General features: G+C 44.6%; 1 protein-coding gene across 5 annotated transcripts in view; it reads left to right on the plus strand.

The window, feature by feature from the left end:
* Positions 1–417: 417 nt before the first annotated feature.
* The window catches only part of MICAL2 (microtubule associated monooxygenase, calponin and LIM domain containing 2), a 118,346-nt gene continuing 96,472 nt past the window's right edge, over positions 418–22,291 (plus strand). For all 5 annotated transcript variants that reach the window (XM_040068125.1, XM_040068127.1, XM_058421198.1 and 2 more), the window contains exon 1: positions 418–496. The gene's annotated coding sequence lies outside the window, so the exon portion shown is untranslated. The remainder of the gene's footprint in view (positions 497–22,291) is intronic.

The raw sequence follows: 22,291 nt of genomic DNA on the forward strand, positions 1-22,291 counted from the left end.
CGTTTTTTCCTACAATTTCACATCCGCCGTGTTGCCGCTGATGGGAGCCGGGAAGCCACAGTGCCAGCGCTATTGATCTTGAACTTTCTCTGGGCCAGCGGTTTTCTGCTTGCTCGCTGACCTTCTTGAACCCGCCGACTATGAGACACCCTTTACGCTTCCCCAAACACAGAGCTTTAGCGGCCGACAGGAAGCGCCCCGAGTTCCCCGTGCCGCGCTGCTCCTCGCAGCGCATCCCCGGTGGCAGGTGGGGCCCGAAAACACCCGAGCGCCCGTGGGAAAAAAGCCCCACGGCGGCGGCGCCCGGGGCGCCGAGGGACGCGCACCTTGCGCGGGGCTGGAGCTGAGGCCGGGCCGGGGCCGGGGCCGGGCCGGGCAGGGGCGGGCGGGCCGCGGGCCCCGCCCCGAGCCCGGCGAGCCGCGCCGAGCCAGCGCCGGCAGCATGAGGAGCGGCGCCGCCGCCGCAGCCGCTGGGTCCGCGGGACAGGCGGAGCAGGTGCGGCGGGGCCGGGAGCGGGGCCGGGAGCGGGGCCGGGCGCGGGGCCGGGAGCGGGGGTCCCTCCGCGGGCGGGCGGGCGGGCGGGAGCGAGGGAGGGAGCGCCCCGAGCCGGGCTCTGCTCCGCGGGCGGCGGCGCTTGGGGCCGGCCGGGCTGTGCCGGGCTGTGCCGGGCTGTGCCGTCCCGCCAGTGCCGAGCCGGGCTGTGCCGGGCTGTGCCGTCCCGCCAGTGCCGAGCCGGGCTGTGCCGAGCCGGGCTGTGCCGAGCCGGGCTGTGCCGTGCCGGGCTGTGCCGTCCCGCCAGTGCCGAGCCGGGCTGTGCCGTGCCCCACCCCACTAGTGGGTCCGGGCGCGGGGCTCCCGGAGCCCTCTCGGGAGGTGACGCCTCGCTGGCTCGGAGGGCCACTCAGGAAAAGTCAAAATAATCTTTTCGCTCCGTGAGTACCCTGAGATTAAGGCAGCCGAGCGCTTTCCAAACGTGTTACAACACTGGAGTGGGCTATTCGTTTGGACGCGTCCTAATGAGTGCGTTAATCAGCGTAACATCCTTCTGTGCTCACCTTTTGGGCTAATTGAGGATGGCATCTGCTGAGTTTCTCTTGGCGCTTTGAAGTGTTTGTTAAGCTGTGATAGTGATTGTCTTGTCGTGTTCGCTCCGTTTTTCATGTGTAAATTCAGCATGTGACTTCATTACACATAGCTGGCTTGTGGACTGGTGATTGTAGATTTATTTGACCCTACGCCTGTAAGGTTCAGCCGGTATCAAAAAGTTTTAAGCTCTCTCTCAAGCATATTGAAAAAGATCCGGAGGTCTCTGTCGACTTTAAAAACTGTTCGCAGTTGGCAGCCTTGTTGGTGCCTTTAGCCAAAATGAGATCTGAGCGTGGAAATGGGGCTGCATTTTTGTATCTAAAGATGGTCCCTTGCGGGTCAAAACGGAGGCATATTGGCATGGCCAGGAAACTTCGTGGGAGTGTGGGCGCTTTTTTCTTTTTTTTTTTTTTTTTTTTTTTTTTTTTTTTTTTTTTTTTTTTTTTTTCTTTTTTTTTTTTCTTCCCCTTGTTTTTAGAGACTCTAAACCTTGCAGGGAGGTGGAGCAGCGCAGTCCTCTGCTGCCAGTCCCAGCCGGGGTGTAGCTGCCCCCTCTCTGACTCTGCTTTTGGTTTTGAGGAAGTTCTTAATCTCTCTTGTGACTCAGTGTCCTAATCTTTAAAATGGCTTAATAAGACTTGTCACGCTTGCCTCCCAGGGACATTAACATCTAATTGATGCTCACGAAGTGCCTTGATCTGGGAGAAAAGAGGGCATCCTGCTTCCCTCATTTCACCACTTTATTTTGGGTGCTAATTATATTACATGGGTGGAAAACAGATTATCTGACAACCGAGCTGGAATTCATGTCTGTTATCATTGACGCAGGCACTGTACGTGAGTGTATGCCCACTTAGGCGTAGTTTGAGGTGTCTGGGTGTTTCTCTAAAAACAGCAGGGTTTCTCCCTTTCGGAGGATGCTTCTGAGAAATTGCACTGAAGCAGCAACAGACTTTTGCTCCTAACTCTAGAGACACTAGACAGTTTTTTTCTTTGTGTATTATGTGTTCATTAAAGGTTTTAAGAAACAAAACTGTGTTGACTCAACTCTCAGCATGTCCCTGATCTTAAATTGAATCTTACACCAGTCTCAGTTTTTGTCATATTTCATTTCTTTAGAAGTAGAGGAAACATACGAATTTACAGTTCTCTGCTTGAAAATACAAGCTTTAGACTATAAAACATATCTTTTAAACTGTTTTGCTTGCTGCTCATAGGCGTAATTAGCCACTTTATTCACTTTCCTACTTCACTTTACTACTTGGTCACACGGCATTTGGCTCATACGTTTGACTGAGTTCTCCTTTTCAGCGCTGTTGCTGCAGTATCGTCCTTCCCTGTGCTAAACAGCCCTGCGGTGCTGATACCTGACAAATACACCTTTTAAAACACTGTTTGAAGTCTGTTGGTGCTGTTCTCTTCGTGGTACTAGGGAAAAATACTGCAGATGCATCTTAGAGTGTGTGTGGTGGAGAAATGAAGTTCTGAGGGGAAGCTTCATGCCGCTTGCTCTTGCCATGTGGTCTGGAGCAAGTGATGTGATTTTCCCTGCCTTGTCTGTAAAATGAGGTGAATTCTTAACAAGTCAGTATAAAGAAAAGCACAGAGAAATGGGAAATCATCTCCGTTTCACTCTGAATTTCTTTTTTGTTTGTTTTTAGTTAATTTCCTCAATGTTGCTCTGAAGTTGTATAGCATTACCAGATCCCTGACACCAGGGTGGTGCTGTTTGTGGGGAGATCAGATTTCCTTCAGTTTCACCTAGAATCTAGAAGTACGATATGAAAAAGGTTTTGTTTTTATTTTGCTAAGATACGCTGAAGCAGGGTTTTCTAGTCTCCCGTCGATATCCCATTCCTTGTGGAGGTGAGAGAGCCTGTGTTTTGGCTGGAGATGTTTTAAGTGTGAGAAGCCATAAACCAGGAGAGGTGATTGCTCTCCAGTTTCTCTATGAGTGTACTTTAAGTCTTTCACCTCTTTTAGCACATACCTTGTATCTGCTCCAGCTGTCTCGCTGCTCTGGTATTTTATAATTAGCATCTTGAAAACTGAAGGGAAAACTTTGAAATGCTATATGTTTCCCGTTGGGACTCTTCCACGTGGCTGTGACATTTGCTATGAGCGCTTGGTAACCTGTGTCTGTTCTTTCACCTCACTCTGATTCCCCTGGCGTCAGCAGAAAAGCTCTCTTTCTCAGCGGAATAGCCTTTGCTTCTCAAGGGCATGGTGTGCTTTGATTCCCTTGAAATGAAGACAGTTTCAGGTGTCTGAAGCTGAGATCTGCCTCGCAGTGGTCCTTCTGTTTTCTCAGCTTGCTCGCATGTCGGATCCAGAGTCAAGGAGCTCCATAAAGGCTGAGGGGTTGCTTTCTGTGGCTGTGCTGGCAGCCTGGTTTGCATGCATCTCTGTAATAGAAGTGTACCTCTAATAATCCTAATCATAGGAATTTGGTGTGTGCATTTTGTATGTGAGCAAGTTCTTGGCTGCATTTTTCCTGTTTGCGCTCTTTCTGTGTGAGGAGCCCATGAACTTGAAAAGCGCAGCCTCTGCTCTGTGCCTGGCAGCTCAGCTGTGCAGGGAGGGCACACTGCTCGTTTCTCATGGCTGAGACCAGTTTTAGAGGTCTTTATACAGCAAACAGACCCTTTCAGAAGTGGTATTAGTAGTTCAGGGTACATTAGATTGATTCAGGAAAATACAGATATTCTAAATTAAGGCTATTAAGTGTCCACTGATTCAGTGACTGTGCAGATACACAGTTAATATTGTATTGTGACACATTCTGGAAATTGCTGTGTTTATTTTTGACCTGGAGAAGATGACTAACTCTTTCATGTATGCATAGTTACATTTACAAACAAGCAAAAACTTCCCCAAAATTATCTTTAGACTCCTAGTTCCATGAAAGGAAAAAAAATTCAGGCTTGTCCCTAAATCTGAGCTCTGTGTGCTGTCAAGCCCTCTTTCTGCTCTGGGTTGATAACCTTGTGTTCAGTGGGGGGTATGTTTTCAGGGGTTTTATTATCTCCTCCAATTTTTTGTGGGCAATTTACTGTGTGGGGAGAGGAATAAAAGCCACCCCATTCTGTGCTGGGAAAGGTAGGTGGTACCACAACACAAATTAAAAGACGCTACTGCCATAGCTTATATTTAGTTAAATTCTGATTGTTATTTCAGTGTCCCAGTAACACTGACGTAATTAGGAGGAGACTTGGGTTTGCTGCTGCTTGCTTTTGGCCCCCTAGAGCTGTGATGGCAAAACCTGGTGAGGCAGGTGGTTTATGGAATTGTGTGATGGGAATGTGTGGGCTAGATTTAAACTTTTGTTCTCAGCTCTGGCATCTCTTCCGCCATGCTTTGGTGAAATAATAACAGCAGTTTCTCCAAATGCTGCATTCAGCCAGGGGGGCGTTAACAATTCAGTTTTTAAAATGACTGTGCCTGGCATTGTGTGTCGTGGAGTTTTGGCTTCCTCAAAAGCAGTTTCTTTGGATCTGTTAGTCCACCATAAATCCTTCTCAGACCTTTTAAGCTCATAGCTTATTGCCTGTTTAGACTGCAGTAATGCCCAAAGGGGTGCCACAGCTCATCATTCTCTACTGCTGCCACTGCCAGAATAGAATTTCCGAAGCCATGCGAAGATTTTGTTGGGAATAAGCAGGGATCCTTTGTAATCGATTTTAAATAGTCTTATGGTAATTCAACAGACCTTAGACTACCCTTCCAGTACCAAAAGGGGCTATAAGAGAGCTGGAGAGGGACCTTCTACAAGGGCAGGTAGTGATAGGACAAGGGGTAATGGCTTTAAACTGAAAGAGGGCAGGATTAGACAACCTATCAGGAAGAAATTCTTTGCTGTGGGGGTGGTGAGACACTGGAACCATGATATTTTTATTATATAGTGTTACTAAGTGACATTTTAATGTCCTTAGTGACTAAGGACATTAAAATACTTGATTCTGATAACGTCTTTTGTCATTTTCTTTCATGAATAGATGACTCCCGTAGTTAAGTGGAAGGCTTTCAAATCTTCCAAGATTTTCTTTTCCTAGCCTATGATGTGCAAATCATGTATGATGGGGTCCAGCAAAAAAATAAAATGAACAGTTTTGTAAACAGCAGAGCAGAAGGTGGAGCAGAATACAAATTTTCCCCTTTGAGAAGACTTGTGTTTGGCAGATAGTGGAATTCTTTTTTGTGTGCAATCAGATAAGAGTTTGTTGCAAAGACCATAATCTGTGTTATTGGCTGAGGTGAGCCCCATCTGTTAGTGGTGTCAGAGAGGTGCAATACCCTTTCCCTCTAAACTCATGCGCACAGGGAGCAGCACAGAAGGATTTACAGGAACAAATGCAGGCTCTGAAGGCAGTTGCTAAAAGCAGAGGCAGGAATTCAGAACGGAATGCGATGTTCTCTGCTGACACCCTCTCTAGCTGAGGAAACCCTCTGGTTAAACAAGAACTTTAAAAGATACTGGGTACTTTTTGGTTTCTGCTTATTCATAGTTTGGCCCCCTTTCATACAGGTTCCCCTATTGTATGTGCTTGTTACCAGGCTGGTTTTTGTTACTGTCTTTATGGCACTTTGCGCTGATCTGGGTAATAATTTAAAATAACAATCTGAGCTGATAGAAGCAAAAATGGGGCTTGTGTTGGGCTTGACTTCGAGGTGGTAAATATGCAGTCAGTGCTAATCACCCCCATGTCATCATTCACCCCAGCTGTGGGTCAGACACAGGATCTGCTTGTGCACTTGAATTGTCATTGCTTTTCTCCTTTCAGAGGCAGTAAAGGAGTGAGCATCCTGACACAAGAGCTTACTTCTCCAGGTCTCATTTCCATCCTAGGTGAACTCAAAGACCTTCTGATGGAATGTGATATTTGGGCTTGGATAATTTATGTGAACGAGTTCTCATTCAGATAGATCTGATCTCCTGGCCTTCTGCTTGGTATTTGATTTTCCCCTTTCACTGAGTGTTACAAATTCCTATGGTTGCCACCTATGCAGCCAACTGTTTCTGTCAGTTCAGAAAATTGTTTCAGTAATTACATGGCTGTAGGTACAGAAGAATATTAAAGTCTGGAGCCATTTTTAAGATTTCAGACTATGAGTGCAGTGTGTTCCTCTGATTTCTATGTATGGATTTTTAAAAGTAACGGCTGACACCCCTGTGTATAATGTTTGTGTTCAGAACATTAACGTGGTTGAACGAATGTCAGAAACATGCACGTGGTTAAGGCTTGGACACAAGCTTCATAAATACAAACTAGGGGTGCATTCACAACCTGAGTCTGTGGATGCAATCAAATACCTCTTGCTGTACTTAATCTCTGAAACTCCGCTGTTGCACCAAGCCAACATTAGGTGTCCCAAAAATGCGTTGGGAAGAGTAAAGCTTGTGTAAAGGGCTAAATACATCACAGTGAGCCTGGTCAGGCAAAAGAAACCGTCGTTCAGTTGTTCTGGTGGGGGGAGGGTGAGAGGGAAGAAGGGTTAGGGTGGTTAAATTTATTTCCTGGAAATGAACAACACGCGTTTTTCAGTGCACAAAGCAGATATTACTCCATTTGTGAACTGCTTCCTCATGAAAGTGTCGAGGAGCGGGGCTTGGCTTGAAGCTGTTGCCTGCGCTGCTGACGCACAGCACTGTGTGATGCTGCCCTGTCCAGAGACACCCCGTGTGCCACGGTGTATAAATAACCCTGTGTGCAGAGGGAACTGGAGACAACGTGCAAATATTTACTGAGGTGCTGGGCCTTGTCCTGGGTACCTGGGATATATCTGGGAGGAGGTATCCGAGCTGCTGCTGCAGCACAGGGGTGCTGGTGATGCCTTGGGAAGGCTGACCTGGAACAGAGAGTGGACAGAGCTAGAGAATAAAGTAGATATTTATTGAAAGGTCTCTGGGATACACCTTGGGCAGAACAAGAGCCTGGCCAGGGCTACACCCAAGGTGGACCCAAAATGGTCACAAAAATAGCTGACCGGTCATGAAGTCTTATATTTTTTTAACTTTTGGTCCATTTGCATATTGGGGTTTAGTTGTCCAATTACAGCTTCAGGCTGTGAGGTCCCATCCTTCTTGTTCTTCCCTTCAGCCCACCGTTGTTTGTGCTTTTGGGCCTGAAAGTTGTCCCTGGTCTTCAGCAGGGGAAAAGGATTTGTTTTGTCTACCTACTCTGTGAAGAGAGCTTAGTACACTTACTGTGAGGCTCAGAACTGCACCCCTAGAGAGTGCAGAATCTGAAAAATGTGAAAGCTGAAACTTAAGGCATCACTGGGTGATGTAACACTGCTCAGCACCTACTGCAGAGCTGCTCGGCACGGTGGAGGGAGGCACAACCACAGGGTGCCACAGCTCAGCCACATCTTATTTGTGGCTGGGATGCTTAGATAAGCAGACAGGAAAATAGGTTAGTGTGCACCAGGCCAGCTTTGTGCATGCTGTGGGGGAAAAACCTGCCTTTAGTTCCACCGTGGAGTAATTCTGATGACTGCTGCGCGTATCAATTTTCAGGTTAAAGATAGAAGAGAACAGAGGGAACAGCGTTATTCCTCCAGGAGCATCGGGGGCTCAGCGGGATGCTGACCTCAGGCAGGGCAGGTTTGTGCTTCAGGGCAGAATTCGGGTGGCCTGGGGCTGGCAGCCCTGGCAGGGAGATGCGGCTTTGGGAGATGTGGTGCACCAGGAGCAGTGTCAGGTGCTGGGAGCTCTGCAGAGCTGGGTGCTGGCCCTTCTCTCAGAGAGAAGGGTTTCTCTCTGAGTTTCCTTCCCACCTGGGAATGAGAAGTCACAGTGGAAGCGTCCACCTCTGTGTATTTATGTGGGAAAGGAGGGCCGTGAGGTTTTTATCTCACACTTACCTATGCAAAAATGCAAAGGGCAGTGTTGCCGTCCCTCTTTCTGTTTTCTTTTTGACTGAGGAAAGAGTTGTGTGAATACATTCATGCAGTGGGCTCCAGCATTGCTGAATGCACGCACTTAGAGGGCTCCAGCAGAATTTCTGATGCTATTTCATGACAGCTGCAGAAGCTTGACATCTTAAGGCCCTATTTATGCAGGTAGATATAGAGCACCACACCTGTCTATAGCTACTTCTTCAACTTCTACATGGTATTAGTAACTTGTGTGTGGAAGCATCTTCAAACTCAGTGATGGAATCAAAGCATGTCTCCCAATTATTTTGTTTATCAGGCATTAATAGAGAACAAAAAGAACTAGATGGCTGTTTCAGAGCAAGGTGAGATATTTCTGTGTGTTGTTCACAATACTCTTCCCTTACAGAGGTTAGTCCAAGGTTCTGCCTGACACTCAGTAAAATACGTGAATAACTCAATGCTGTGTTTGACCGAATTTCTTGACTCAGCTTTTTCAAAGGCAGCACCTGTATGCATGCTTCAGGACGGTCAGGTCCTTTTGCAAAGCAGTGTCAATTCTGCCTTTTATCATAAAGTTTTGTGCATTCAGACCCAAAGCTTGATGGGATACATTTTGTGAAGAAATCTGGCTCATTTGAAATGCCTCAAGCCAATAGAACGACAAACACTGGCTTCTGAGAAACAGCCCTGTATTTATCTGAATGTCTTTCTTAGTTCATTAATTTCCAAGATAAATCCAGGAATGACAGACGTAGTATAGCAGATTTACATTTGCACAGACAATTTAATCTAGAGGTAAATATTAATGCAGATATATCCCAGGGTTTTTTTTTGCTTTAATAGTTCTAGTGAACAAAGAATGTGAATGAGTTTTCAGTTCTATTTGCTCTACTGAGTTAGCAAACAATGGCAAAGTTTTCCTTGCCTCTCTGCCTCATCAGTTGTTATCCAGCCAGTAGGCCAACCCACATGCAAAATTTATTAAAAATGTGGGCAAGAGAGAGTTACTGGGACTTCTGCAAAGCCAACTTAGTTCATGACTTTGCCCAACTTTCCTGCTAGGTTTCCAGAGGCGTTGTAAGGTTGTGGTCAGTGCTTCTGATGAGTTCATGGAAGCCATCACTACATTTAGTTTTAATGACTGTTTCTCTAAAGAAAAAAAAAATACACTTTTGTCATACTAAGAAGCACCTTGTGTTTTGAATCCAAATTTTCTACGTTTCTTTTGGGTTTTGTCTGTTGTATAATATTTAGCTGGGATATTTTGCCAGTCACAGGGCTGATATAAGTGTTTCTTTTAGTTTTGGAGGAGAAGGTTAAGTCAGTGTTTTCTTCCTTTTGGCTGATGATTCTGTTATGATTTTTATGGTGATTCTGATTTCTTCAGGAAGAATATTCAGAGGAGTGAGAGCTTTTCTCTTTTCTGCCAGGTCTGGGGAATTTAAAATGAAAAGTAATAGGTTATTTTGGACCTTATCACTAGAAACTAGTATTGGCAACATAAATATTACCTCTCACAATTAGAATGAAGCAAAAAAAGGTGACATTTACATTAATTAATTAATTACCAAACAGATCTGTATTCACATGGACAGTCTCCATTAAGTGTATCTGCATTCCCTCTTTTTGGCAATGGGATCAACATTTCTGATACTTCTTACTTGATAAAGTTTAATCTTAAAAAGAGTATTTGTAGTCACCGTCTCACTGTGTGAAGAGTTGTTTTGCGTCTTGTGATATGTTTGGCTCTTTTTTTATTCGTAAGGCTTCCCAAACTTCATTGGAGACGCTCTGCCTTTCCCGTATTTACTGACAGGTGGGAGGGGGGAAGGTAAGGAGGAATTTCCTTTATTCCCAGCTGGGTGGCTGGGTACTGGCATAGCCAATACATGCTTAGTCAGTCATGTGCTTTGCTGATGCTGAGTTTCACTTGGCACACCCCGGCAGGTGCAGTCCCTCCCCTGCTCTCAGCAGAGCCGTCCCCTCCGTGGTGCAATTGTAGATGACTGGGTTTGTTTTACAGCAGTGATACTGTAATGATAAACCTGGCCAATGCTCAGGGGAGGTGGAGACAGCTGAGCTTTTTGCTTGTATAGCATGTTTAAAAATTTCCCTCAAGATACTGTGGCTTGAAGGTTTTGGTCAGTGTCGCTTACAAGGCTGGTGTGAACTTCTGTCAGAAAGTGTCGGAGTGGCAGTGAGACTTGGGCCAAAGGCTCTTCTTTCTTCCACCAAGATTGTACTTTAATTGGTCATTTGGTTTCTTTGCCTTTACTCCTCTAAGCCTGTATTCTAGATTATGTTCTTACTGCTTTTGATTAAACTTCCAGCAGTAAAATTGTCAGCTTTGAGCTGTGAGGTGCACTGGTGTGTGCAGCCTCGCAGGGATCAGAAAAACAGGGCGTAGGCAAGAAAGGGGAGAAAGCCACCTGGTAATTGTGTAGGTAGCTGTTGCTAAATTCTGGAGTTTCTGTCTTCTGGGAGCGCAAGGACGTTGTATTTATTGTATTTAACCCCAGAAGTGTCTGTGCCTGCGCACTCACGCCGTCTGTCAGAGCTGCGTGCACTCTTCCCTCTGTGCCCAGGGTGTTTCCTCTCCAGCTCCAGCGCTCTGCAGACGTGGAGTGGCAAAGCCACGCTAGCAGTGTCTGTGCTGGACGTCCCTGCCCCCTTGCGATCCTTGCCCCTGCCTGCCAGGCTCTGCCTTAAGCAGATTTACCCAGCTGACCTTTTAACCCACTGGAGATGATCAGAGCTCTGCCAAAGAGCTGCCAGACGAGACGAGGTGACTCTGGAGTGGCTCTGCCAGGAAAGGTAAAAGGAGCCAGCGCCTAAGTGCAGCTGCCCCAGCAGCAAGGAGATGGGCTGAAGGGGTCTGGCAAAGCTGTCAGCTTCTGGTTTTGGAAAGCAAGGGTTCTCTCTGCCAGGTGCTGCACTGACCTGAAAATACCGAGGTGAGCTGTCCGCATGTTGCTGTACGCTGCCCGCTGAGGTGCCGTGGGGAAACGGGCTCTGCAAAAGTTCCTTCATAATTAGTTGATATGCTGGATATTAGGAATCCAGTGAAGTGCCACCTTCTGTACTTTTTTCCCTAGCAATCTCTCTTGGACTCTGTTTATATGCTCATGGGCAACATAAGGAGGGTTGTAGCAGCAAACTCAACACCTCTAACTTGTACCTCTTCACAAATTTTTTAAGTCTTCTTTTTATGCAAACCTGTGGCATCTTTTGTCCGGTGAAGAAAACGGGATTCTAGCACTATTAGCTTGTCCTGCCAGTCACAGAAAGCTAGGAATAAACTGTTCTGGATGTTGGTGACCTATGCATTAGGGCATCTGGTAAGCAAACCCTTCGTTACCGAGGCTTTTGAGGTTTTTCTCAGTGGTACCTTGTGTTGCTCCCCCAGGCAGGGCACTGGTTGTGTTCTCTGGCAGGACTGGTGGTCAGCGAAGGGCAGAGGTGGAAGAGCCCCTGCCGTGTGTGGTGGAGGGAGGCGGAATTTGGATCATGGAGGACAGATAAACCATCAAATGAAACACAGAAAAAGTTTCTCCTGGAAGCTTCCACGTCATTAGTGGCAGCAGGAGCACTGCAGTATGTGCTCACAAGCCAAATCACTGTAGTATTCCCTGCTGGATCTGTGGGGGGATGGTGTTTGAACAGGGCCCTTTTTGGAAGGAATTGCCTGAAGTTGACAGCATCAGTGAAGAAGCCGTGCTCAGTCTGGCTTTGGTAGGAACACAAGGTCTGAGAGCCTTGCCCAGCTGCACCAGGAACAGCACCAACGGGACAGGGATGTTCCAGCCTGGGCTGGGATAGTCTGTGCTGCACACAGGAGGTGCTGGAGGATTTGAACTTCGTGTGCTTCACAGTGCTGGCAGGAATGAGGGCAGGGGTAAAACCTCTCATGTTGTACCTTAAGGAAATGGACTGACTCAGTGACTGTTGCAGTCACTTCCTTTCATAAGGTTTTCTGATTTAGAAATGCTTTATGGAAATACCTGACCTAGCATATGAGCCTTTTTTCTTTTTTTTCTTTTTTTTTTTTTTTTTCTTTTTACTCTGGCTACTGGTGTGAGAGTTTTTAAGTAGCATCTGGCTGTGGTATGACTTGCACACAAAAGAAAGCACTGTTGCTCGATTTTTTTTTTTTTTTTTTTTTTTTTTTTTTGGCTTCCAGAGTTGATATAAATACCCTTTAATCTTCACCTGAGATTTAGTTTTTATGTTGACTCAAATTTATTCTTTCCCTTGATGGGGGTGAGCTCATAACATGCAAATTGTATCCTATTGGACCTGGTGTGCCAACTGTCCCAAAGTCTTTTTATGCAGTCTATCACTGTGCTTGTTGTCCTTGGTAATCCAAGTAGCAATTCCGAGCAGTTGTTGGGGGGGGGGGTGTGAATAAAATATATTTAAAAAAAAAAAAAATCCCCGTCTGGGTAGAAAAGCTGAGTTTCTATGCTGTTTTCATGGGTTTATGATCTCCCAGAGCCTGTGTAGTGAGCTCTAAGGATGTCCTGCTTTTGAAAGATGCTGCAACAGAGCCTGTTCTCTGCGTATGGCTTTTGGGGCACTGGTTGTGTTGCTATTTAATCACGCTGGTAATACAGTATTAAGGCATTAGCCAGCTCCTTATTCCTAGTAAACTAAACCTTGATAACTAGAGCATAGATAAAGAACTGGTTACACATTTCAGTGAAATAAAAGCAATACTGTTTACCTTTATGCAGATGAGAGGGAGAAGTCTGTGCTGATACAGAACGAGAATGAAGTCCAGGCCAACATAAGGTCTTGGGCTCAGTAACAAAGTGGTTGTTTTTAAAAAATTGTATTTGTAAAGTGGAGAACTAAACAGTATTTCTTTTGTAAATAGTTTAGATTCACACATTTTTCTCTCCATCGTTTTCCTGAAGATCACTTCTCTGTTTTCCTTCTTGGTCTCTGTAAACTGGGGAATACTCAAACTATTTGAACTATATATTAAGGAACTGTAATAATGAAACACATCTCCCGTGTCTTCAGTTGGTCTGCTTTGCATAGGCACTTTGGATGAATGGATCCTGGGTTTCCTGATCAGCAGTTGGATAAAAACTTCCAATGTTCTGACAGTTCCCATTCCTCAGTCCCTGCTCTTGGCAGAGCAGGCACAGTGAGGGAGGAATGCAGTGCCCAGGGGATCAGCGGTGCGGGTTCAGCTAAAGCAAAACCAACTTGACCCAAGATGTTTTCTGCAAAGCACTGGCCTTCCCAAATTGTTGTTTTCTCTAACAAAGCCAGTTCTAGTCAGCATCTTGGGTACTGGGCACTCTGTGAACCCAGAACCAGTTAATCCCTTCCTATTCTGAAAAAGACAGGCTCTTGGAGAGTTGGGGCACCAAAGCAGCTTTGGCTTTGTCTTCCCGTAGCTGTAGGAAGAAATGTGATGCCTCTTATCTCCTCTGCCCTGAAAGCACCCTGCAGTCACACATGGCAGCATTTCAGGATCCCCAAACAGCCGTGGCTGCTCCACGTAACCTCATGTCAATATATGGGAACGGAGAGGCAGCGCTGCATTGAAACTGCCTGGGTCTGTGTAACATACCCGTGATGTTTCTGCGCTTAGGCTCAACTCTTTAAATGCGCTGTTCGCGTTGCCTTTCAGGCATGTGTGTTGGTGCAGGCCACAGATGCATGCTTTCACTAAGAGGTATTTGACTCTTCTGTACAGTAAAATGAATGTTAGGACTAGATGACAATGAGAAGAGTAACCTTCTAGAAAAAATCGACATTGTCCTTTGCCTTGGCACTTTAAAAGTGCTTGCATTCCTACGGTGTCTGCCCACTTACACGCAGTGAAATGGAGGTACGTGATAAAGTAAGTTTTCCAAATGAATGGATGACTAATGAAGAGCATGATGATAACATCTACATATTACAGCATAGGTCAATCAATTTGGGAGATGACTGGAAGCAAATGGCCATTGTTGCATAAAAACTTCAAAAGAGAAGGTGCAACCCCCTCTGACCTTCAATATTGTTGACAGGACTTAGATAGAGAATTTAAACTTTAAGCTTCTGGAGCCAGGCTGTGTGATGAACAATTACTGTTAAGAAGTGGGTTTTTTTTGGTATTTCACAGTTCCTAGTAAACTTTGCTGTGCTGGAGAAGATGAATCATAATTTAATCCTGACTATATCTCAGCTTGCTTTGTGAAAACATTGATGCATTTGTCATCCCTCCTGTTGTTGGTTAATGATGTTCTGCCCTCAGAACTGTTTTTTCTTGGTTTTTTTTTTTTTTTTAATTTCTTGATGGAACTGATTCCTAGCATATTAGTCCCATGGGTCTTTTTTTTTGTCTTTGTTTTTCTGGTGGATGTCCCAAAACTAATATTTCAGGATGTATTCTATAGCTTCACTGTGAGGATTTTTCTGCAGCAGAAATGGATCATGTTTTTGTAACTCTCTTGGCATCTTTATTTGGGTTTTTTTTATACTTTGTTTTTCTTCATTTTTTGGGAAGTCTGGGCAGAGGGAGGGTAGAAATTGTCCTGCACATTTTCTTCCAAAAATACTGTTTCTACTTTCAGAAACTATGTCTTTTCCAATCTCTTCTGGTAACTGTGGGTCCGGCTTACAAGGACAAAAAACATTAAACGGATACAAAGCTAACACAGTAGCTTTCTTTCTGTTTTTGTCTTTTTATGTAAACGCTCTGTTTGGTGTTTAACCTAATCTTCTGGTTTCCCATCACCCTCTGGCTGACTTGTCTGGGTGTGGCTTCTCAGTTCCCCACTGCCATTCAATGGCTGTTTTTTGGTGGTGAGTTGGCATTGCTGCGCCCAAGGAACCTATCATTTACAACTCAGAACTGCTTTTGGGTTTCTTTGATTCTCTGACTTTGTGGTTCCCATGGATTTCAGTGTGACTTATAACATTAATGCCCCAGTAACACACAGGAAGAACTGTGTGCTACCTTGTGTTGAAAAAAAAAAAATAAAAAAATTACAGCGATGGAATGTGTTGATTCCTAAAAATGTGTGTGTATGCATATGAAATACTGCCCAGAATGTTTCATTTCTTTGATCATTGGCAAAGCAATCCTGTCTGTGTTTTCAATGGATTAATCCTCACTACTGATCTGGAAGTCTGATGTCTATACAGATGAGGGCAGCTCTGCCAAATGAATTATTGTGGACTGGAGCCCTGAGGGTCTTGCTGCCCCAGTGCTGGCTGTTTATTCCTCTTGGGTAATTGCCACAGCCCCAGTAACCAGAGGGACACACACTGGAGAGCAGAGATCTACAGATCCATGCTTGGAAGGATGATCTGAAACACACTCCTGGGAGCTCTTGGCACATGTCTATGAAAACTAACACTGGTGCTGTTCTTTTTCTCCCCCAAGACATAACCTTGAGTGTTTGCTTCAGCACAGCCATAATTTCATATTTTTGCTTCAAAAAACCCTGAACAAATATTAATTTCCTTTCTCACAGAAATCCTGAGGAGAAACAAAAGACAGCCTTTAACATCCAGCATTCTCTGAGGGCACTTTCTGGTGTCTCCAGCTGATGTTTTTGGGCAGCTCTCAGAGAAGCAGCATTGCTGCTCCTTTTTGCTTTCTGGCTTGGGAGAGAGAGAGTGCAGGGACAGGCTGTATCTGGGGATCAGGTGGCTTCAAGGATTCAAGACTGGTGGCACTCTTTGTCCCTTGCTCCCTGCTGGGCACTGCCAGAGGCACTGGCAGTCCCACGTTGCTGTGTCAGTTCATGGCCCCATCCTTCTGCGTTATTCCTATTCTCAAAGTGCCATACACAAACATCATTTCTGTGACTTCTGACTAAGAGAGTCTGCTTTTTACTGCTTCATGTGTTTGTCTTCTCTATGGTGTATTTACCTCTGTAATTATGTCTCCATGCATACAAAGGGAAAGCTGTACTAGAGGAGCCGCTGCCAAATGTGGCTCAGTTTTGTTGGTATAGCTTTATATATATATCACGGATTTTTGCTGACAGGGCATGCTTTTATTTGTCTTCCTCATGATCACAGTTGTGCCATCTAAGTTGTGCCTGTGACCTGAGGGTGAGGAACAGAGAGGAGGACACAGGGCTGTGAGAGATGTGGGATGTTGAAGTTCCCACTGGCAGCTGGGCAGGAGTGGTGCCAAAGTTGCCTCTCCATCATCCTCTCGTGTCGTGTGCTCAGTGTGTCTGGCCCTGCCATCTCCCTGCTGCTGTGATTTTGGGAATGGAAAATAGGGTATTACTCTCCAAATTAGTCTGGCTCAGTGTTCCAAACATCCTGTTGGAAGTAGAAAATCTTGTGCTGATCAAAAGCCAGCCAGCACTGCCTATTCTGTGATTAATATCTACGCTGTTCCAGCTTGTGAGCTTGAAATTATAAGTGTCACTATATGGAAAAGAAAGGCAGGAGTTTCAAAGAGCTTAAAGATCATCCCTTAAATTGTTTTCACTGAGACTACATCCATAACATCTTTCTAGCTTCAATAACAGGTGCCTTTTCTTAAGAGGTATGCTTTCGTGTAGGCTGATGTTACCCTTCTGGTATACTGTCTTCCTTTGTTCTTGTGATCCTAACCTAGGAAAACATCAGCATAAACTTTCTACTGTTGTTGATATTGTGTTTCTCATCTAGTACAACAGAGCTGAAAAACGTTCTTCCTCCTAACCAGTCTAAACAAGAGTCAGGTTTTAATATCTTGTTTATGAATAGCATTAACCCCAAATGCCTGTGGTATAATCATCTACAGTTACCTTTGAAGATGTAGACTATGTGGAAACTTGGGACTTTGCAGCAGAGCTTTTAGCAGTCTTGTAAAAAATATTTTTTAAGTACTTACTTTAACCTGCACAGAATGAGAATTGAGCTAGGGGAATTTCTCCTTAAAACCATTGGACTTCGTGGCCTAGAGTTATAATTTCTTACTGGTGTAGCTACAACATTGCTTTAAAAAAAAAAAAAAAAAAAAAAAAAAAAAAGTTAGAACTCATTAATCAGAAATTATTGTATTTCTGATGAGTAGTTTGATTACAAGCTGCATACAGATGCCTGGAAAGCAGTGTATTGTCATTCACTTGAAAAACCTGTGCCTTTGCTTTGCAAAATGAGCATGTGAGGGGTTTAGTGATGCTCACAGGACAGGACTCCTTGTGCAGGCAGCAGAAGGCTGTGACGCCCGTGGCTGCCAGTTCTCTGGTGGGATTTATCTGAAAGCTGGGACGTGCTATCCTCTGACCCAGCTGGGGCAGAGGCCTGAGCCCCCATCCCTGGGATTGCACACGTGGCCCCTGGGGCAGCCTCCCACGCTTTGCCCCTGCCAGCACGGTGTTTCTGTGGATGGAGACACATGCGAGCTGCTGCCTTGTGGGGCCGATCTCATTTTACTTGTCTGTGTGTCCTAGTGCATTCCCACAGCAAAGCTCAGATCGGTAACATCAAGAGACAAACAGGGCTATTTTTAAAGCTTCCAGCTTTAAAACGTGTGGAATGTGACTCAGTCTGTGTGGCAGATAAAATCCTCCGGATAGGTCATTTTATTTTGTGCTTCCCGTGAGCATATGTTATGAAATATCTGGTGCCAAGCCTTAGTGTACTCGTGCACGTTTCCAGCTGTATTTTGTCGTGGGTGCTTCCAGCTGCAGCAGGTTAAATGGGGCACAGCAGCACTTGTTGGAAGGCCTGTATTTGAAATGTCTCATATAACCACTGCAAAACAAGCTGATAGCGTGTACGGTAACCTTGGGAGTTCACGGGCACGCAGTGTCTCAGTAGGAGCTGTTTTGAATTCCATACTTGGCCCGAAAAGTTATTTTGCAGGCATTCCATGGAAGTCGGCTTTTTATAAAAATACAGGAGAGTAATCTGGCTGCTTACAGAGACGGTTTGTGAGGCTTTGTTCAGAGGCAGCCTCCCTTCATTGATGTTTCTGATGGGACTGTGCATCTTAAGGAATGGGTTGTCTGTGACCAGCCCTAAATTAATGTTTCAGGCCAACGTGCTTTTAACTAGCTTTATAAAGCAAAGCAAATGAGAGCTTCACTTGTTACCAGAATCACATATAGTTCTTTTTTTCCTTTTATGTCATTTTTAGGACAACATGCAAAGAAACCAAACCACAAAAACACAGTGTTTCCTCCAGATAGAATTGTTTACATTTAAAATGGTCTCCACAAAAACAAAGTGCATCACAGTAGAAGCTAAGCTGAAAAACTCGGGAGGTCCTGTAACATGGCCAGTTTAACTTGCAAACTTCACTTTTTCTGATGGTATTGATCTGTTAGACAGTTCAGTCAGGGAAAGAGGCAGCAGAAATACTGTACTTTTAACTGATGATGAGGAAGGGCTGGAGTAGATGACTGCTATGATTACCAGACAGGGCAGAACACAGTCTTTTGTTTCTGTTGTTGTTTCTAACCTTAAGCCAACAATAAACGTATTGTATCCTGCATACCAAACTGGAGTCTTAATAAAAGAATTTATTCTTGGTAAACATCGCAGAATTAGGGCTGTTTTGAAAATGGAATCAGGATTAGTGGTATTGAAATGCTAGGAATTTAATCCTTTCCCGATCTCCCCAAGGAACATGTTCTCAAGTATTAGAAACAGCGCATTAAGGGACTAAGGAAGAACTTAAGTGCTTCAAGTTTGAATTAAATTAGGGTTGTTCTCATTCCAGTGGGACAAATAAGCCAAAAGAGGTTTTTAATTTTTGCGGATGGTACCTCGAGACCTTGCTGACAAGCAATTTGTATGGTGCTGCTGTCAAAAAGTTATGTTATTTTCCTGTAATGACTCATATATGTCAACTTCACTGCTTGCTCAGCTTGCTGCTGAGAGATTCCATGTGCAGATGTGAAGCAGCTCCATACATCCATCTGACTAGAGATACTTAGTGGAATTGCCCTGACAGTGGAGCTGCTTTTTTCAGTATTCTCAACATTGTCTGCAGAAGGAGGGCTTGTTTCGCTGACAGGAAATATCAGCCAAGACTGGAGACGTTAGCTTTCCTATGGATACATCTGTGCCTGTGCCATTGCTTTAATTTCTGCTTTCTCTCTGCCCCTTTTGCACTGCTTTCCTTTTAGTTGTAACAAGATCTTCACTTTCTTCTTGGGCAGCCACCAGGCGTGAGCAGCACTTCTCAGCTTTCCTTATCTGACATTCCTGTTGGCCCTGGCTGGAGGCAGAAAGGAGGCAGGGATGACTTGTGACAGTGGAGGGGCCATTGAAACAGAAGCCTTCTTCCTCCCAGTGTACTCTGTGCCATCCAGAGACTCCTGCAATGCCATGGAAACCTGTGTGGAAGGCCAAGTTCTTGGGTGTGCTTAATACATCATGCAGGGCACCTAAAAATGGCAATTCTTTTGTCTAACCCATGGATGCTTCAGTTCTGACTTAAAAGAACTGTTTGTCCAGACTATTTCCTGCTCTCTCCTTTTCCTTTGACTGACCCAAATTTTTATTGGGCTCTGTAGCACTTCAGTAAAGTTTCAAATAAAATGCATTTTATTTTCGGATTGTGCTACTAAAGGAAGTTCCAGAGTCACTTTAAAAATCATAGTCCGCAGTTTCAGCATCAATAATCAACTTGATGAGATTTTTGACTCTGTATTTCATCCCTAGAGTGATCTATACGACGAAGGAAGTGAAAGGATAAATGATGATGCTCTAAGAACTCAAGTACTTTGCCAAACACTGTTAAATTTTCTACTACGGTTAATGCATTGCCTCTTAGGTCTTTGAGACAGTTACAGAGCAGGAAACTTTAATTATTGTCAAGAATGACTCTTCTGAACTTCTTGTCCTTATTGCATTGTTTCTAGTGAGTTATATACAGTACTGCAGTGAAATATCAGTGACTCCTCAGAAAGAAATGCATGCTTTTCCATCAGCTGCATATACTTAGAGCACCGTCTTAAGCTCTGTCATCTCTCAACACAGCGTTTGTGCCAAAAAAAAAAAAAAAGGGGAAAAAATAAGTGGTGTTTCCAGTAATCCAGAAACCTCAGTAACCAGTCTCCTGTCTCATCCTGCTTTTTTTGACCGCAAAATGTTACTTTTTTGGAGAATATGACCTCTGATATAGCAAGGAGAAATGCTTCACTAGTGAGCAAATGTCTCTTCTGAGATGCCACTCCTCAGTTTTTCAGTATAGGCAAAATGGGAGGGTGTTGGAAGTTCACAGGGAGAAGATTTTGTGCCTGGAAAAAGTAGTCTCAGTCTTGGCTTTGTGGTGTTGAAGAAGGGAGGTTTTAAGGCTGGAGAAGGTGTCCTGCCTGTCCTCCCCAGTGGAAAGGCAGAGGAAGGCCAGGCCTATGTGTGTGCAACACCTACTTCCACTCATGCTAAAAATGTTTTTGTCACTTCCCTTTGCCTGCAGTGGGTCCTGCCTTGTCCTTGCTATTATCAGCACTGCCAAATGCTGCTTTTCTTCTTTGGTTGGTTCAGATACTGCTCTCCTCTCTTAGCTTTGCTCTTCCCCCACTTCCCTGCTGGATGGCAACAGCTGAGGCCATAAAAGTCTTGTCTCTGATTAGAAGAAGGTACTGAGTTAACAGCTTGTGATCGCACTCGCTCATCAGTTACGCCAAGAGTTAACTTTTAAAGCTATTTGTGTTTTATGAACACAACAGCCTGGGGTTGAGCTAATAAAATAGTGGAGTGGAAGCGCTGTTTTATAGCTCTGGTGTCGGTCAAAGTCTGTGGCAGGTCTGGGTGAGGCAGCAGAATGTGAATTTATGGTGAATGGTGACAGAGGAGAGCGTGTCTGGCTGCCACTCCCTCCCTCAGCCGACGTGTCCACAGTGGACAATTCACGCACGCCTCCCTGCTCCCCTAGAAGCTGCTCCTGGTTAGAGACAAAAGGAAAATAAATACTTTCACTTGTCTCTTACAGAAGTATCTCAGGCAAGTATAGAAGTTGGGTAAAGTAGATGTTTAGCCTTGATTTTAAGTTGTTTTTTGGTTTTTTTTTTACTGTGCCTCAAATCCTGAGGCACGTGCATATCAAGCTGTTCAAGCCTCATCGTAGCATCTTGCATTGTGTTGGGCGGTTGTTCCCTGCCTTTACCGTGGAACTTCTGGATCTCCTGGTCCTTTCTGGACTGACCTAAGCCTGTTTGTGTAGCTCTGCATGCCCAAAGCCAGCACTGGCGAGGGTAGTGCCGGGCTGGCAAATGCAGGCTCCCTCCTGCTGACATGCAGTTCCTGGAGGGGTTCGCTCATTGATCATCGAGGGCTTCAGCCGGGGAAGGTGCACGATGTCCTGCACTCCTTCTGAGTCAATGGGAGTTCATGGCACTCAGCTGCTTGAAAAATTAGATCTTCTGAAAGACAGGGTATGTAAAACATTTGTGCTTTTACCTCACAAAGCACTTCAGAAGAGGGCATGAAACGTCCTATAAATGAAGTATTCAGAGGGGAAAACAAAAATTTCCTGACTTATTCTTGGCACCAAATATTTAATCTTGACATTTGGTCTATGAAAATGTACAAACTCTCAACATTGCCAATTTATTTTACCCACAAACCCACAACAGACTGATGATGTGCATACAAAGGTTATTTATTTTGAGCACAGACAGGGAATGTGAGTATTCCAAATGCTTCCTTATATCTCCCTGTGGAATCTCTTTAATAAGTTGCATAATATTTTTCTGTATTAGAGGATGGTAAGATAGACATGGTAGGTCTCTACTTAAATACGCTGGTTATGTTTTCTTTTTTCTTCTTTGAAGGAAATGCAAGCAGAGAATGAATAGTTTGTGAACAGTGTTAAACTGAGAAGCATGACTTCAAAAGCCTTTCTAACAATTTATTCTGAAACTATCAGCCAACAGATGACATTCCAAGTAAAATAACTAATTATGTGGGAAGTTAGGCAAGCATTGATTTAGTTTTTGGTTTCTTGGACTGGCAGATAATTCTTTAATAGCAAGGAAAAGAATACATGACTTAAATTTCTGAACTTGAGTCCAGGTAAACCTTCCTCTGAGGACAAGTTTATACATAACCTGTAACAATTTTCTTGGAAGATGTGAAAGCCACTTGGATACTTTCTGTGGACCTTGGCTGACTCTAAGATGCTCCCCATTAGAGATGGAGAACAAGGTTAAAGAAGGATAAGGGAGTGCCGCAATGAAAGTATTTTAGTTCTTTGAAACTTGTGTTAATTTAGAATAGCATTGCACTTGCAGAATGTAAGGGTATTTATCTGGAATATCAGGCACAGTTTGACAGTGATCATGTTACTAGGAAAAGCCAGTGGGGCTTAGCAGGCCAAACATCATTACTTTATATCATCAGCACATGACAAGGTAAGAC

Source organism: Hirundo rustica, chromosome 6, assembly GCF_015227805.2.
Source record: "Hirundo rustica isolate bHirRus1 chromosome 6, bHirRus1.pri.v3, whole genome shotgun sequence".
Classification (NCBI taxonomy): domain Eukaryota; kingdom Metazoa; phylum Chordata; class Aves; order Passeriformes; family Hirundinidae; genus Hirundo; species Hirundo rustica.